The 16230-nt window shown below is 44.0% G+C and overlaps 1 protein-coding gene across 2 annotated transcripts in view; it reads right to left on the bottom strand.

Moving 5' to 3' along the window:
- The window catches only part of Slip1 (SLo interacting protein 1), a 306834-nt gene that overhangs the window by 91093 nt on the left and 199511 nt on the right, over nt 1–16230 (bottom strand). The window lies entirely within an intron of this gene.

The raw sequence follows: 16230 nt of genomic DNA, 5'->3' as shown, positions 1-16230 counted from the left end.
GGAAGAGGTGGTGGAGGAAGAGGAGGAGGAAGAGGAAGAGGTGGTGGTGGAGGAGGAGCAAGAGGAAGAAGAGAAGGAGGAGGAGGAGGAGGAGGAGGAGGAGGAGGAGGAAGAGGTGGATGTGGGTGTGGGTCCACAACAAACACGGTGTCCGAGACGGCGGAAGTAATGCTTATCGGCATCTTGCCCGTCTGCTGTCTGTCTGTCTGTCTGTCTGTGACACACAACGTAAGGCACTGACGAGACGTCACGTATTAGAAACCGACGTTACACACCGTCACGTCAAATCTCGCAAATCACGTGATACCTGATATTATTCGTCCGAAGCGTCGTTATGCTGTGTGTTAGGATCAAGAGGTCATTGTATCCACCATGTCGCGATTAAATGTGATTGTCAATTTGATAACGTACAATCAATTAAAGAGGACATCAGTTGTAATATGAAAAAGAACTAATAAGCATTATATATATATATGCATACACTCACACATATATATTTGTGTACGCGTGTGTGTGTGTGCTTGAGTGTGTGTGTGTGTGTGTGTGTGTGTGTGTGTGTGTGTGTGTGTGTGTGTGTGCGTGCGTGCGCAGAGAAAAAGAGAGAATGCGATACATGGTGAAAGGACAAGAGAGAGAGAGAGAGAGAGAGAGAGAGAGAGAGAGAGAGAGAGAGAGAGAGAGAGAGAGAGAGAGAGAGAGAGAGAGAGAGAGAGAGAGAGAGAAGGCAAAAACAAAATAATTGAAAAAAAAAAATAATACGGAGTTAGAGAAACCTGCCACCACTGCTGAAGCCTAGAAAATCAAATTCCCCTACCCGGACAAGAGAGAAGAGTGAGAAACGAGAAGAGAAAAAGAAGAGAAGAGAGAAGAGAAGCGGCGGGCCGAGCCCAAGCACGCCGCGTACGCTATGCGGAAACTCCCAAGTTGGTTCCTTCCCTCTCCCCCTCCCTCCCGTCCACTCCCGGCCCGAGAGGCGGCCATCTCGGCGAAGCAGCCAGGAACCCAAGGACGCGAGGCTACAGACTCAGGAACGTCGACTTAGGACAGGGCTGGAAGAGGAGGAAGAAGAGGAGAAAGAGAAGGAAAAGGAAGAGGAAGAGGAGGAATATGAAGAAGAGGAAAAGGAAGAATAGGAGGAGAAAGAGGAGGAAGAGTTCAAAAAGTAAAGTACTGAGAGGTATGGGAAGAAGGAAAAACAGAATAGTTACCAGAAGGAACAGGTAAATAGATGTATACGGAAGAATTGAATACGGGGGAGAAGATGAAGGGGGAGAGCGAGGGGGGGAGGGGAAGGGGGAGGGGGGCAAAGGGATACAAGGTCGAGCCCCCAACGACGTTCTCCCCGATGGCGGAAAAAACATGGGGGGGAGGCAGGGGGGGAGGGGTTGCTAGCAAAACACGAGGGGGGAGGGGGGAAACGGGGGGGGGGGAGAAAAACGTGTACTGAGTCAGGTGGGCGTGTGTCCCCCCCCACACGCCCCCCTAGGGTAGAGGCGGCCCCTACAGAGAGCGCTTCCGTAGTTAAGACCAAAATAATAATTTAAGTTTTTGTGGTTCCCAAGAGAAGTACGTATATTCATACACAGGTGTGAAGATGTCTGCGTGCTTACCCATTTACCTATTGGAACAACGCTCGTGGGGTCCTGTTACCCTCAAATTATCATAACTAATCTGAAGTGTGCGTATGAGTGTGTGTGTGTGTGTGTGTGTGTGTGTGTGTGTGTGTGTGTGTGTGTGTGTGTGTGTGTGTGTGTGTGTGTTTCCTCATCTTGGATCACGTGTTGGACTTGTGATCGACAGCTATTACCCTCCCGGATAAGAACTCAGAGCTTGTATATGGCTCTGTCTATAGGTAATGCTGTAACATTACACACACACACACACACACACACACACACACACACACACACACACACACACACACACACAAAGTTACACAACTCTTTGCCCACCAGAATTGAGGTGCCGGCATGCAGTGTTGTGATGCTTTTCAACCCTGGACGGTTGGGGGTTGAGGGAGGGAGAGATAGAGAGAGAGATAGAGAGAGAGACAGAGAGAGAGACAGAGAGAGAGAGAGAGAGAGAGAGAGAGAGAGAGAGAGAGAGAGAGAGAGAGAGAGAGAGAGAGAGAGAGAGAGAGAGAGAGGACTTAAACAGAGTTAACCATCAATACCTTATCTACTTAACAGCGCCATAATTTCTTTCTCTCGGGAATATGCTATGGATTACATAGATGAGACTACATGTCCTTCATAAGAAATAGTTCCTCCGGATACATCCAGTAGTGTAATTGTCTATGTGCGGCGAGGAAAATGGTCCCGACCTTCTTCCTATTTTGGGTGGTTGAGCAGGCAACCCCCACCCACTTCCCCCCCCAAAAAAAAAAAAAAACACGCACCAACGCTAATGTACCAACATCAATATAATAATATATTTCCCTCTCCTCTCCAAACGTCCTAACCAGATTCCTCCTTGGCGCCGTAGCCCTTTGGCCGATTTCTCCTTGTAGGCTTCCTTCTTTCTTTTTCTTCCTTTTGGTTATTCTGAGCCGCATACCACCCTGCGCGCACGTCTCGTCTTCTATTTGTCTTTTCCATTTCTCACTCCTTCCATTTTCCCCAATCTTATTATTCCTTCTCTTTCATACACGTTTTAGGTCCATACATGTGCGTATGGTGTGAGTGTATGTGCATGTGCGAGTGTGTGTATTCACCTCGGATCTGCTGCAGCCTCTTTTCGAGACAGCCAGACACCACCCTACGGCAGTGAGCTCAGAGCTCATTATTAGCAGATCTCTGGGTAGGTCTGAGACCACTCACACTCCACACACCGGGAATGCAAGGTCACAACTCCTTGACTAACGTCCCGTACCTACTCGCTGCTAGGTGAACAGGGGCTACACGTGAAAGGAGACAAACCCAACTTGTCTCCGCCCGGCCGGGGAATCGAACCCCGGTTCTCCGGCTTGTGAGGCCAGTGCTTTACCAGTGTGTGTGTGTGTGTGTGTGTGTGTGTGTGTGTGTGTGTGTGTGTGTGTGTGTGTGTGTGTGTGTGTGTGTGTGTGACGGAGAGAGAGAGAGAGAGAGAGAGAGAGAGAGAGAGAGAGAGAGAGAGAGAGAGAGAGAGAGAGAGAGAGAGAGAGAGAGAGAGAGAGACGAAGGGGGTCATCGCGGGGTGCTAGAGCATGAGTCAAGAGCAATCATTCATGCAATGCCACTCATACTTGAGTACAATCACGTGTACATTCTACTCACATGTACAGATGTACACCCTAAATAGTTCTATGTACTGGGGGGGGGAGGTTCCCTCGTATGAGAGAGACCATAAGGCCTACACTGGGCAGTTCCATATCCATTACAACCTATTATCCTTATCCATAAAATTACCTAATCTCTTAAAACAACCAATAGTTTGAGCGCTTACTACAAGGTTACCAAGTCATTCGTTGACTAATCTATTGGTAAACCAGTTCTTTCTCTAAACCTAAATATGTTCAATCTAAACCCATTACTATAAGTCCTGCCCTGCTGTCTTAATATGATGACCTTGTCTGCATAACCAATGTGAAATCAAACAATACTGAAAAAGTCTACTGGTTGGGTTCAATTTACTGTGCACGGGGCGGTTCTTACTCGTTAGAATAAAATCACGTGACAGTAACTAGATTAACTAAACGAGTGAGTAATTGGGTTAAAGCCTCGTTGATTGGCACAGGGTTAGTTTGGCAGCCGCTAGTTTAAGCTGCAAGTCAACTTAACCGGCAAGTAAGTGTTAGCACAAGGATAGATTGGAGGCAGGTTGACTAACTTTTCGTTCACACTGGTCAAGTAGAAAAGGGTTAGTTTGCAAATCGCTGGCACTACTTGCCCCGTGTCAGAGGCGATAGTGACGAGAAAAATTCCTTTAATTATATATCCGATTGTTCACGCACAACTGAATAAAATCACCTGGCGGGGGTTGACATACAAAGTAAATTGCCACCGGGCACGAGAGGGATTATGACAAAGGCGTAAAAAAAATATACACTAGTTTATCTTGGTCAACTAGTCAACTACAAGTAGCTAGTGAGGGCCTTTTGAACAGCGTAATCTTTTTTTTTTTTTTTTTTTTTTGGGGGGGGGGTAATCGTGACCCCTTCCAGCTATGGCCAGAACACGGAAATGCCCTTTTCATGTAATTCATATAATTCAGAGTATATGTCATTTTGTATCAATTTCACGGAACAGAGTCTTGTATCAGTATTGCACACTCGCATATATTCACGGCGTGGTGGTGGGATGGTGAGTTTTGCGCGAGTGTTATGAGTAAACACAATGCGTATTTACCGTAGCAACAGGAATATATACACAAAAAGACAGAAAGCCATTGGTGACGATGAAATAAAATAAGAATAAAATAAAATAAGCCAAGAATAAAATAAGAAAAAACAACTAAATTACGTTCCAACGATCTACCTCAGTATCCGAAAAGACTCTTAGGTGTGTGTGTGTGTGTGTGTGTGTGTGTGTGAGAGAGAGAGAGAGAGAGAGAGAGAGAGAGAGAGAGAGGAGAGAGAGAGAGAGAGAGAGAGAGAGAGAGGAGAGAGAGAGAGCGAGAGAGAGAGAGAGAGAGAGAGAGAGAGAGTATATATATGGCATGTTGTCACAGCTCCCCGCTCGAAAACCCCATCCTGACAATGAAACTAAATCGGGCCCTACACGATCAATATTATTGCGCAATATTCCTTATTGCACAACATTATTGACGGTGTAGGGATTTTTCGTGATGAACGGAATAAGATATAGTGATCTCTGTAACGCCTTAGTCGCAACCCAAATGGCAGATGGTGTCTGCAAAGTGGTCAATAATATTGTACAATAGGGAATATTGCGCAATAATATTAATCGAATAGGGTCCGCTTAAGAAACAAAGTTCAGGGCTGACCCCTTCAATGATCGCGGCCAGATTGGCAACCAAAGTCGACTCATATAACCAACCAATCACGAAGCATCAGGAGCCAATCAACGGGACCGAACCAGCTGCAGTAGACACCGCAGATGGCATAGTAATTTGTGCAGCTGCGTTTCCAAGAAGTGGCCAATTCAGAGGGTTCAGTGGTTAGTCCATAGGAGATATCTAGTTAAGAACATAAAAATGAAGGAGACTGCAAGAGACCATTAGGCCTACACTAGGTAGTTCCATCTCCCTTATCACTTATCACCCCAATTATAAAATCATCTAATCTTCCCTTAAAACAATTGATAGTTTCAGCGCTCACTATATTGTTACTATGTTTATCCCATTCGTTAACCACTCTGTGGGTAAACCAGTTCTTGCCTATTTCCTTCTTAAATATAAATTTGTCCAAATTTAATTCATTACTGCGAGTCCTGCCCTGTTGTCTTAATATGATAACCTTGTCTGCACCACCCTTGTTTAAGCCACCTATTCGAACGAAGGAAAAATGTCCTTGCAAATCTTCTTTAAATACTCTGCTTTCTACCCCTCTTCAGAAAAAAGAACAGCAAGAACAAAAAGAGGAAAAAAGAGGAAGAACAAGAACAAGAAGAAAAAGAGGAAAAAAGGAAGAGCTAGTACAAGAAGAACAAAGAGGAAAAAGTGTCTTATTTCTTTTGCAACTGTCTCGTGAGCGTGTGCAAGTGTTTGCAATATACCAGTGCACACACCTAACGCCCACTAACACAAACAGAAGAATCTCGACAAAAAACACACACGAACACGTGCTCTAACGCACGTAGTAGTGGTGTGTGTGTGTGTGTGTGTGTGTGTGTGTGTGTGTGTGTGTGTGTGTGTGTGTGTGTGTGTGTGTGTGTGTGTGTGTGTGTGTGTGTGTGTGTGTGTGTGTGTGTGTGCACATGCGCGTACAGACACACTCGCCTGACAACACTCATCAAGAGTCGACCTACGAATTATTCGGTTATTATCCTTTTTATTCTGACTGCTGCCAGGCGATTTTATTCATCTCCGTAGAATCCCCTTCAGTAACGGATGGCACTTCTCCTTTTTAGTGTGGTTGCCAACAAACTATTTTTTTGTCTCCAGCAACGAAGGTGTTGTCATGGTTACGACCTTCTGCATAACACTTCGATAGGAGTCATCATAGTCCATATTCGGTACCTTAGCCTGGACCACTAGTTCTCAAGCTGTGATCTATGGAACCCTAGTGGTACACTGAGATCCCCAAGTGGGTCCACGGACCAAAATGTAGTGGGAGTTAGTGGATGCTCAGTGATAAAATTCACTATTGACGTGGTCTCCTCCAGAAGGATAAACAACAGCAATGCATAGGTATGGGATATGTGAGGGTTATCAGAACCGTTCACCCTTATGTCAGAGACTCAAGAAAGAATTTCACCAAAGCCAAGACAAACACTAACGTCCCTCCTCACTCCTCAATTCTTCCTTCTCGTCTGGCAACCCAGAGTTTTGAAAAATGACCCCCTGGGCCCGTGACCCCACGTCCCAGCCATCAGTAAGGACGAACAACTACAAGTGGTGGCAGCGGCAGAAGACGGGAACGACAACAACAACATCGCCCGCTGCTGCTCAACATCCAAGCGACCTTAATCAGAACATATTGTGTTCCTTCACCTCACCACAGCTCTCTGGTGGTGGTAGGGGGGGGGAGGAGGGGAAGGGGGGAGAGGAGGGGACGGGGGAGAGAAGGGAGAGAAAAGTAACTTGTAGAGCTGTTTCTGATGCCTCCTTCGTAGTGTTTACATTCACCAGCTGAGTCTGTAGGTCATCAGAACAGTCGCCACGCAGTTTTATTCACCTGAGGGAAAGTACCACACTTATCCAAAAGGTGTCTGTTCAACCAGTTCCTCCCTCGGAATAAGACAGGAGTCTCACCGAAAGATTACCAGAACTTTTCTGTTAATTAATGTTTCTATAATTATCACGTGGCGGGCGGCGGCGGTAAAGTAATAAACAAGGAAAATGGTGTGTGAGAAAGGGGGAAGACGTGTAATGGCTGGAAGGATAATGAGTGGGAGTGGAAGAGAGTAGGAGTGAGACAGTGGGAAGGAAAGAGGGAGTGGGTAGGAGAGATGAAGTGGGAGGCAGATGGAGAAGGGAGGAGAGAGAGGAGTGGGAAGGAGATAGGGAGTGGGAAGGAAAGAAGAAGGGAGGGGATTGAGGGAGTGTGAGGGATTGAGGGAGTGAGAGGGAGAGGGTAGGAGAGATGAAGTGGGAGGCAGATGGAGAAGGGAGGAGAGAGAGAAGTGGGAAGGAGATAGGGAGTGGGAAGGAAAGAAGAAGGGAGGGGATTGAGGGAGTGAGAGGAGAGAGGGAGTGGGAAGGAGAGAGGTACAAGAGAGAGGCATTAGGAATGCAACGAGTGTAACAAGGAGAGAAGAAGGAGGGAAAGAAGGGAGTGAGAGAGAAAAACAAATATTCCTACACAGACTGGGGAGGGTGGAGAGATGGAGGCGAAAGAACATTAACTCAAAAACTACTTATTTTCCGACAATTATTAACACCAAAAACAGTTCGAAACAGATCATATGCCACTAGAAAATATACCCTGACACCTCCCAAGGTGATGTTAGCGTGTTGTAAAACCCGACCAAAGAAACATTACGACTACCTTCGCCCGCAACGGAGAGGCAAGACATCACTTAGGTGAAGTCGTTGTGGCAGTTAACGATGATGATTGGCAGGGCAAGTGCGCACTTCAAAGGTACAGTTGTGACGCTAGCGTCAAAACAAAGAAAAACCAAAGTAAAAAAAAGAGAGTACGAGGGAGAGAAGGAGAGGGAGAGAAAAAAAAGAGGGAGAAAGAGTACCACTGGGGTTAGAAGCGTGTTAGAAAAACATCAGTTCTTGAAAGTTGTCGCAATCATCGGTGGATACAGTCTTGCGAGAAAAGAAAAAGAATAAGAAAAATAAAGAAAACGAAAGAAAGAAAGAGTTGGAGAGCTTACACCATGAAGCCACTCAGCTCCACACATTCATCAGGACGCTGGCGACAGCAGAGCCTTCCAAGAAGTCGATGTCGTGAGAAGCTAACCACGACGGTCGTGGGGTGTCGTGTCCACTAACACAACATGTCTCGTCAACCCTATCAAGTCAGGTGATTAGACTTAGTTCTCTTCTGCCTAACAGAATCTATTCAGTTTCAGTGAAACTTCTCGCCCGCAGTATTAAGTTTCAACTAACAATTTAGTCTTAACAACCTGGGTAGTTTAAGGAGTTACGATTCACGTCAGACGACTTTATTCAGATGTCTTTCGAGGTCTCACTGGAGATGGACATGACACGGAAATATTGTATTTTTTGTGCTGAAACGAGGAGTGTCAAATCACGTGACCCATGACGTCACTCTTCAGTAAACAAAACCTATGGGCAGCAGGTTAGTAAAAAATAATAAACAGACAAAAATGACGGCAGCCATAATAAACATAATAATATCGAATCCCTACAAATAGGCAAATAAGAATAAATAAATAAATAAATAAATAAAGGCAGCATATGGATAAGATCATGGCAACAGAGCTAATGAGATTAACAGCTGTGAAGGAGGGTACTACAGTGAGATGTTTGGGTGGGAGGCGCCTGGGAGGTGGTCCAGAGGGAGCAGAGCTTGGGGCAGAGTAGCAGGTAGGGGGAGGGAGGGTGACTGGAGTAGCAGGTGCAAGAGCGACGTGAGTGGTGAGGAATGTGAGCGGAGAATCTCTTCTTCTCTGTTCTCGGACACAAACTGCGGTAATACGATACATGACACACATAAACGCTGACACGCACACGGGCACACACGTACACACGCGCACGAGCACGCACACACACATGGCTCGACGGCGCAGAGGTACCGTTCGCGACGGCTAATCCAGTGGCTCCAAGTTAGATACCCGCCAAGGGCTGAAATAATTTCAGCATCGTTGCACTACGAGTCGACACTTCAACTCTGGTGGGCAAGGAGTTGTGTGTGTGTGTGTGTGTGTATGTGTATGTGTGTGTGTGTGTGTTGTGTGTTTATGGTCGCAACATTACCCATAGATCGGTCATATATGAGCTCCGAGCTCTCATCCGGGAGGGTAATAGCTGTTGATCACGAGTCAAACCCGTGTTCCAAGTCCATGGTGAATCACACACACACACACACACACACATACACACACACACACACACACACACGCACACACACACACACACAAAGAAAAAAATCCCACCCATATTCCACAGCAATTATGGAATGCTAATCATATTCTTACAGGATCTATGATTTATATGCCATGAACCTGAGATTCTAGAACGAACAAGATGGACGTTAAACAATGATGGCGAAGAAGAAGCAGAAGAGAGTATAAAATGCCTGTAAACACCCTATGTGAAAACCATCAAGTGAACACTTAACAAAACACTAAGTCAAAAGTAGTGTGGTTATACACACACTCACAATTATATATAGATATATATATATATATATATTTATATATACATATATCACGTGAAAACCACTGTTAGAGTAAAAAAGGCTGGAGACGGGGAATCTATATATTTCGATTCCAAGCTGCAATCCTCTTTGGCTTGCAATCGAAATATATAGATTCCCCGTCTTCATGCTTTTCTACTCCAACAGTGGTTTTAACGTGATTGACCAATGTGATTACATTTTTCACCTGTAAAAAAATATATACATATATATATATATATATATATATATATATATATATATATATATATATATATACTTTTGCAGAACTCTGAGCACAAGAGCAAGTATAAACATGTCCGAACCCGCCGAAAACATGAATTTACATGGCGACTCCTCACGCCTAATGTGTATTTACTCGACGGCTACTTGAGGTCTAGTCGAGGGCCACATATCACCAGCCAGAAGGACCTAACCAGAAAGGTCGTTCTCACGATCTACCATTATAAAATATGTGAAGTTGCACTTTAAAGAACAATTATAAAGGCTGAAGTAAGTGTTCCTCATTGAGCAATGAGGATAAAAAGTCTTCCGCAATTTTGAGCGATCAGCTACACAAATCGTCACAACGTCAGCGGCTATCCATTTTAACAAAATTTGTATTAGAGAGATTACTGCAAGAATATATATATATATATATATATATATATATATATATATATATATATATATATATTGGTTACTACTGAAGAAAAACAAGAAACACGAAATTCCTAAGCGCTTTCGTGCTTTTTCCATCTTCAGGGGACAGAGATACACGAAAGCTCTTGGGAATTTCGTGTTTCTTGTTTTATAGTGGTAACCAGCAAATTATTGAAACACGTGCCAGGTTAATGGTTTACCTGCATATATATATATATATATATATATATATATATATATATATATATATATATGTATATACACACACATAAACACAAAAAATTGAGGTAAACACGAATGCACACATCACATACACACGCCCAGCACGAAAAAAACCTTCAAACACACACGTAAACACACGGACACACTGAAACATTTGAGTGCATGTGTCTGGAGCACGTGCAGCAGCGCACGTACGCTGCTTATAACTTGCCCAATCTCACAGATCTGACCAACACCTCAACCAACAAGGACAACCTTCGAGGTGATCCTCCGCCGCGCAGGGGCGAGGGTGAGGAGTAGTCCAAAGGGCGTGGGGGGAGGGGGAGGGGGAGTAGAGGATCTGGTACATAGTGAGGGTAGGAGGATTGGGCGGGGTAGAGGAAGGGTAAGAGGGAGTGGGGTGAGGGAGTGGAAGTGGGAGGATGGGGGTAGGGGGAGTAGGACAGGGGGAGTGGATTAGGGAGTGAGGGACAGGGGGAGTGGAAGAGGGGATGAGGGATGGGGGGAGTGGGAGAGGTAGAGGTGAAGGATAGAGGGTAGGGAAGACGGAGAAAGAGAGAGAATGGGGTAATAGGAGAGGGGGGAAGGGGGATAGTGAAAGGGGGGAGGGGGAGAGAGGGTGGGAGTGGCTAATAACGGGGACGAAAATTGAGGCGTTGGGTGTTACGTGTGTTCCATTGGGTGATAATGCTGGAATGGGGGAAGGGGCGAATCCTGTGATGAGATCACTTGGGTGAGGCTTGGGGGGGAGGGAGGGAGGGAGGGGGGGAGTGGAAGGTCAAAGGTGACGAGGAAGGAGGGAAGGGGGAAGGGGTGTGGGGGGAAATTCAAGATGCCTTGAGTCAAACATGGGTGAGAATGGGGAGTAAATCTGGGTGAGGTTGGCAAGGTGTTGGGGGGATTATGTAGATGGGTGATGGGGAGAAGAGCAGGGAGAGGTGTAGGGAGTGGAAGGGAGGGGGAGGGGGGAAGAGGGAGGGAAAAGGGGCGGTCTGCGGGTCTAGGTGCTTACACACGGGCGGATACACTTACACACGAGGTCACCCACCCCTCCCACCTCCTCCCCTTCCACCCCCTCATCCCGACTCACGCGGGAGGTAACATGGCCAAAGATGCCCCTCCCCCCTTTTTAGCGACATCAGCGTCGCACCCGTTCCTGTGAACGATGACCAGTGACTGTCTTCAGTCGATCTGCAGGAATAATCTCAGCTTTGTGTGTAAATACTACTACTACTACTACTACTAATAATAATAATAATAGCAATAATAATAAATAATAATAATAATAATAATAATAATAATAATAATAACAATAATAATGATAATCGGTCTGAGTTAATAGCGATACAGAAATACACGGCCAATATACAATTTGTGTATATTTCAGAATTAGTCCATTTTGAGAACATCATGTGATAGGCGTTGTTGTTCACATGTGATGGTGTGTTTGTTTGCTGCGACCGGGTGCTTGTGTGTGTGTGTGTGTGTGTGTGTGTGTGTGTGTGTGTGTGTGTGTGTGTGTGTGTGTGTGTGTGTGTGTGTGTGTGTGTGCAGTAAGAAAAAAAAGACGAGAGGAGGAGAAACACGAGGAAAAGAGAGAGAGAGAACGAGAGAGAGAGAGAGAGAGAGAGAGAGAGAGAGAGAGAGAGAGAGAGAGAGAGAGAGAGAGAGAGAGAGAGAGAGAGAGAGAGAGAGAGGATCAGAGTAAACAAAGCGAATAATACACGAAATCACGTATAGCAATGTTTCAAATCCGCCGAGATTTATTCATGATAAGAAAAAAATATATTTTATTCGATAATCATCATCAGAAGAGCGAAAACAAAAAATGAAGTTAAGAAATAAGAAAAGTGGGGAGGAAGAGGAAGAAAGGGGGAGGAGGAGGAGGACGAAGAGGGGTGGAGGAGGAGAAGAATAAGAGGATAAAAAGGAGGAGGAGGAGGAGGAGGAGGAGAAGAGGACGAAAAGAAGGATGAGGGAGTTGAGGAGGAAAAGAAGGAAAAGGAGGAGGAGGAAGAGGAAGAAAAGGAGGAGAAACAGGAGAAAAAGGAGTTGAAGACGAGGAGGAGGAGGAGGTTGAAGAAGACGACGAGTAAGAGGAGAAGAAGAAGAATACGAAAAGGAGAAAAGGAAGATAAGGAAAAGGAGGAGGAGAAAAGGAAGAGAAGGAAATGGAGGAGGAGGAAAAGGAAGAGAAGGAAAAGGAGGAGGAGGAGACAGAGGAGGAAAAGGAAGAGAAGGAAGAGGAGGAAAAGGAAAAAGGACAGGATGAAGAGGAAGACGAGGTGGAAAAAAGAGGAAGAGGAGAAATAGGAGGAGGAGGAGGAGGAGGAGGAGGAGGAGGAGGAGGAGGGAGAGGAGGAGCATGAAGGAAGATGAGAAGGATGAGGAACAAGAGTACGACGACGAGGAAGAGGAAGAGGAAGATGAAGGAAGAAGACGAGGAGGAGAAGGAAGAGAAGTATAAAGAGGAGGAGGAGGGAGATGAGGAGGAGGGAGAGGATGATGATGAAGGAAAAAGAATATGAGGAGGATGAGAGACAAGAGGACGACGAGGAGGAGGAGGAGGGAGAGGAGGAGGATGAAGGAAAAAGAATATGAGGAGGATGAGAGACAAGAGGACGAGGAGGAGGAGGAGGAGGAGGAGGAAAGAAGATGAGGAAGAATAGGAGGAAGAGGAGGAGGAGGAGGAGGGGGCAGGTGAAGGAGTATGAGTGCGTTATCAAGATGTGAAACTTAATGAAGTGGAAGGACCCCTGGCCATATGTGATCTTTGTGTTCGCTGGCCCTTCAGATCGGGTAAAAGTTGTGGTTAGAGAATGGGGGGACGGGGGGGGCAATGGTGGGTGGGGGAATGGGGGAGAATGGGGGGTATAATAACCACTGGGTAATGGAGACATAAAGGATGAATTTGTGAACTCGGTTGTGGGTGCATGTGCGCGTGAGTGGAGAAGAAAGATGGGTGACTGCGGTCCAAAGGGGCTCTGAGGTTAGCGGTATGAGCGGAGAACTCTCTTTTGAAAAGAGGTGAAACGAGGTGGACTACTCTCTTTCTCTATTTGACACCAAAACTTCACATTTTGTCTAGTTGTTAGCAAAATTTTATTATCAATACTATATATATATATATATATATATATATATATATATATATATATATATAATATATATATATATATATATTATATATATATATATATATAATTTTATTTTATTCATTTATTTAGATATTTATTTTTTGCGGGGGCCATGAGTATTGATGAATGTTGATGAGTATATCGTTTACATGTTTATACCACATCATCTTCCTCATGATTCGATTTCACGTTGCGAACGTCCCCTTATCAGAAGGCTAGGACGGTGCCCCTTACTGAGGACACTGTGGTGTAGAATTTAATGAACCATGCCCTTGGTCCAACTCGCTAGCGGCAGCGTTAGAACCTCCGTCACTTCGACCTTCGCCGCAGGTAGAGACGCTCTAACCCGCTCGGCCAGCGAGCCTCTTCCTCTTCAGTTCGATGAAGCGACACACTTTACATATTTCGTTTTGGTTAAGACAAGATGATTTTTTCGTTTTTGGGTCACCTTGATCAAATCGCTTGGAGTCGTCTTCAACGTCATGTTTTATTTCTATAAATTGATAAAATAATAACGAGCATAACAACAATAACTATAAAAACAATAATAATTATAATATATTGATAATAATAATAATAATAATAATGATAATAATAATAATAATAAAAACAATAATAATAATAATAACAATTACAATATTCCATCATTATTTTTCCGCCATGGCCTTTGATGATACATATTTTTGCAACTTGCCCAGTCACGTCTAGTTTAAATAGTATATATATATATATATATATATATATATATATATATATTTATATATATATATATATATATATATATATAATGTATAATGTATATATATACATATATGAAGCAATTTCGGTTCCTACCTGTTCCAATTTGAAAGAACAAACTTAGTTTATTTGCTTAAATCTAAGCCTAATTTTGCCTCCACCTATTTACACTTATTCTATACTCTTTGTTTATACGTCTTTAAGGGCCGAATGAAGGAGGTGGGGAGGAGGAGGAGGAGGAGGAGGAGGAAGAGGAGGAGGAGGAGGCTTCCACTTGATATCAAACTTGTTATAATTAATCGGGTGATTTCCATTGATAACTACTAAGGGAACTGTTTGTGTAATCATCTATAAGCTTTGCCCACCCTGCGCTAGATAAAAAAAAAAGTAAGAAGAATGATGGGGAAGAAGGTGGGGGGGAGGGAGGAGGGGAGGAGGAAGGAGAAGGAGGTTCGAGGAGGTAGAGGTAGGAAATGAAGAAGGAGGAAGAGGCAGAAGAAGGAAGAGGAGGAAGAAGAAGGAGATGGAGAAAGAAGGAGGAGGAGAAAGAAGAAGGAAGAGAAGGAGGAAGGAAGAGAAGGAGGAAAAAGGAGGTGGAGAAAGACGAAGGAAGCGGAGGAAGAAGAAGGAGAAGGAGGTGGAGAAAGAAGAAGGAGGAGGAGGAAGAAGAAGTAAGAGAAGAAGGAAAAAGGAGGAGAAGGTGGAGAAAGAAGAAGGAGGAGGAGGAGGAAGAATGAAGAGGAGGAAAAGAAGGAAGAAGAGGAGAAAGAAGAAGGAAAATGAGGAAGAAGGAAGAGGAGGAGGAAGAAGGAAGAGGAGGAGGAAGAAGGAAGAAGAGGAGAAAGAAGGAGTGGGAGGAAGAAGGAAGAAGAGAGGAAGAAGGAGATGGAGAAAGTGAAGGAGGAGGAAGTAAGAGGTGGAGAAAGAGCAAGGAGGAGGAAGAAAAAGGAAGAGGAAGAGGAAGGAAGAGTAGGAGGAAGAAGAAGGAAGATGAGGAGGAAGAGGGAGGAGGAGGAGGAGGAGGAAGGGGGAAGAAAGAAATCGACAACCCTCAAAATCAAAGAATTACCAAAGGACCCACTGTTGGTTGTGACAATGTCTTGTATTAAGGCAAGATCCTGGAGAATGCGCCTCCTTTTTTCTTTTCAGAGACCGGAAACCACAGGATCCTGAAGTCTTTGGCTGAAGTCTCCGCGGGGGGTGGGGGGGGGCAGCATTCCTGAAGAACCCTTCGGGGAAGGCAACTTTAATAATGACAGGTAAAACAGAACGCATCTTTATCCCCGGGGTAAGGTGTACTGTAACAAGGATCTCTCTCTCTCACTCTCTCTCTTTTGAGGGGGGGGGGAGTGAAGGGCGTTCCACCACCTTTATCTATCTCTTTATTATCCTTTATATTCTATCACTTTTATTCATTTATATTTTTATGTAATTATATTCATTTTTAATTTTACCTTATTTACCTCTTAATCTATCTTACCTATTTAGATATATTTTCATTTAATCACATTAATTCATTTGTCTTATATTTTACCTCGTTTATTTATTTTTATCTATATCTTATCTTATTCTTTTATTCGTAATGTTCTTTATTTATTCATTTAACTAGATTTTTATTCATTTCTAGAGTTGGCTCCAGATGGCGACCACTTTTGTGGACATAAAAAGCACACACACACACACACACACACACACACACACACACACACACACAGAGTGATTCATGTGTGTTAGTAGTGACTCTGTAATTATTGTACTGTTTCATACAGATGCGACGATGAATGTTAACTATTCCTTATGTTTGTCAAAAAATAATGAATAACAGATGAATAAATAAACTGACACACACACGCACGCGCGCGCACACACACACACACACACACACACACACACACACACATATATATATATATATATATATATATACATATATATATATATACATATATATATATATATATATATATATATATATATATATATATATATATATATATATATATATATATATATATACTTTATGCTTAGCATGTCGGTCCATTACAGAAGGAGGGTGCG

Source organism: Oratosquilla oratoria, chromosome 9 (assembly GCF_046742065.1).
Source record: "Oratosquilla oratoria isolate Oo_2021 chromosome 9, ASM4674206v1, whole genome shotgun sequence".
NCBI lineage: Eukaryota > Metazoa > Arthropoda > Malacostraca > Stomatopoda > Squillidae > Oratosquilla > Oratosquilla oratoria.
This window is presented reverse-complemented; position numbering and strand designations above follow the sequence as displayed.